This window comes from Fukomys damarensis, unplaced genomic scaffold (genome assembly GCF_012274545.1).
Source record: "Fukomys damarensis isolate Sample0158 unplaced genomic scaffold, DMR_v1.0_HiC HiC_scaffold_22, whole genome shotgun sequence".
NCBI lineage: Eukaryota > Metazoa > Chordata > Mammalia > Rodentia > Bathyergidae > Fukomys > Fukomys damarensis.
This window is the reverse complement of record NW_022900934.1, coordinates 11,414,662-11,417,523: the sequence shown is the minus strand read 5'-3', so window position 1 is coordinate 11,417,523 and position 2,862 is coordinate 11,414,662.

The window sequence follows — 2,862 nt, the reverse complement described above, 5'->3', positions numbered from 1 at the left end:
AAAAAAAAAAAAAAAAAAAAAAAAAAAAAAAGATCCAAAATAACTACAGTTTTGAAAAGTGACCTGGGTTTGGATTTGCCCAGCACTGCTGATATTTTGGGCCACATAATTCTTGGGTGGGCTGAGGTGGGGCCATCCTGGGCACTGTAGGGTGATTAGCAACTTCCCTGACCTCTGCCCACAAGATGCCAGCAGCAATGGACCCCGGTTGTGAAACTTGAAATGCCGCCTGACCCCCTTGGACAGAATGACCTGCATCTGGGAGCATCAAGTCACCACAGTTAGGAATATACTCATCACTTTGCAGATAAGGAAACCGGACTTACAGGAGAGGTCGTCTCATCCAGGCATGAGGGGATATAACTTACCTCTGAAACAGAAGATTATCAAATTCACCAGCTGATAAAACCCACCGGGGCCAAATGGCAGACCTTGTATCAGAACCACCCAGTTTTCTACCCAGAAAACAAGTTCTAGAATGATATTTATTTATTTATTTTTATTTTTTTGGTCCTGGGGACTGAATTTGAGACCCTGTGCTCGCAAGGGAGGTAGCTGAACCACTGAGCTAAATCCCTGACCCGATAGGTAACCCAGGCTGGCCTCAAACTCAGATCAATCCTCCTGCCTCAGCCTCCCAAGTGCTGGGATTACAGATTAGCACCACTATACCGGGTTCTAGCATGATTTTAGAAGCCTTTTTCCCTCTAGAACTTATTTTCCGGGGAGGTTTTATTTTTGGGGCAATGCAACACTAGGAAAGGGGCCGGGGTCCTGTATGGCCTCCAGGATGGCTTTCCAAAGTTCTCTTCTAGGAAGTCTCGGTAGTTCATGGCCAACATGGTCCTTCACATGCACCCTATTATTTTGAAATTATTTTGTTTATGCGACATAATCTGCTTTTATCATAATTATTCTTACATTTGCCAAATGAGATCAGCTAGATTAATAAAGAAAATTAGTAAGATGATTATCATTCATTGAAAATGTCCTCAAAGAGAATTAAGCAAACTGTGCTTTTCTAAGAGTTGTTACTCCACCCTTGCTGTGCGGTGGGCCTCCAGGAGGGTTATTTTTAAGCCCCACAGCAAACACTGGAATGTAAGAACCACCACTTTCTATAAGTACTGTGTGTTAACTGGAGCTCCACTACCCCCCTTTTAGAGGGGAAATTGAGGCATAAAGATTCTGACTTGTCCAAAGCCACCTAGAAAGATGAAAAGAAAGAAAGACAGGAAGATAATCAAGTACAGTGACACACACTTATAACCTAAGGAGGCTGAAGCAGGAGGATTCCCAGTTCCAAGGGCAGCCCGAACTACATAGTGAGACCCTGTCTCAAACAAAATGAAATAAAACAAAAGAATAAGCAAGATTTCCACATGTTCACAAGCATGCACTGACTTGGACACACAAACACTGGGGCTGGTGGGGGCCCTGGGCTTCCCACAGACACATGGCTGAGCTGTGCCTGCCCCCGTCGGGGTTCTGTGAACAGAAAGGAGAGGCAGGACCCCATTTGACCAGCAGCCCCTGGATCCACCATGTCCCTTCCCTCACTCTGCAGACAGGAAAGCTTTTGTAGGAAGGCAGGACCAAACCTGGAATCCACTCTCAGGCCAGCAGGCTGCCTACACCTCCTGTCATGGCTGGGGACAGGGTGTCTGCTGGGGCTGGCTCTGGGGCACAGCCACAATCCCCAGGCCACATAGGACCCTGTGTCCCCTGCCAGCCACCTCCTCATCAGTCTACACAGCAAGGACTTGCTTGAGTATAGGAAAGTGACTTCCGGTCAGTAGGGAATTTTGCAAAAAACCCAGTGAGTCATTCTCCAAGCTTCCCACAAAAGAGGGCTCCCAGATAAGGGGCCCATCCCCAGAGTAATGAAACCTTGGCCTGAGGCCCAGACTTTCCAGGGAAACCATCTGGCCTGCTGGGAATGAGGTAGAGTCACCTTGAGCTAAGTCTATTTTCTTATTCAATCATTTATTCATCAACTATTAATAAGTGTGACATTTATTCATTCATTCAACAAATATTTATTGCGAGAGGCAAGGTAACTCTCACTTTTAACTGCAGTAGGCCAGCCTTATCTGTGGATTTGTTTTCCACAATGACCGTTACCTGTGGTCAACCTCGGCCCAAAATTATTAAATGGAAAAATTCCAGAAAGAAACAATTCATAAACTTGAAATTGGGCACCATTCCGAGAAGCTGGCTGAAGGCTCCAGCATCCCGCCCCGTCCAGCTCAGGGGAATCTTCTCTTTGTCCAGAGACCCACACTGAGCCTTCTCCCTGTCTGGCAGTTACTTGGGAGTGGTTGCAGTATTAGTATATTGTTAGCATTATTTCCTTCTTCTTCTTTTTTTTTTTTTTTTTTTTTTTTTTTGCCGTTTTCTCTTTTTTTTGTTATCCTCCTGCCTCAGCCTCCCGAGTGCTGGGATTACAGGCGTGTGCCACCACACCCAGCCATTTCCTTCGTTATTAGTTATTGCTGATTGCTTACTGTGTTTACTTTACCTTTGGTCTGTATGCACAGGAAAATATGCAGTATCCACAGGGTTTGATAGTATCAGTGGTTGTAGGCATCGATTGGGGGCTTTGGGATGCACGCCCCTTGGGTGAGGGGACACTGTATATGCTTTTGAACTGTTTGCATTCATTATTACAGTAAGCTTGTGCTTGTTTTAGTAAACTTTGGTGTGTGTGTGTGTTCTTTTTGGTGTTGAGGATAAAACCAGGGCCTTGGACATGCTAGGCAAGTGCAGCTGTACCACCAAGCTATGCTCATAGTCCCTAATTAATCAGTTTGTTTGTTTGTTTGTTTTTGTGGTCCATGCCCTTTACACTACATTCCCAGT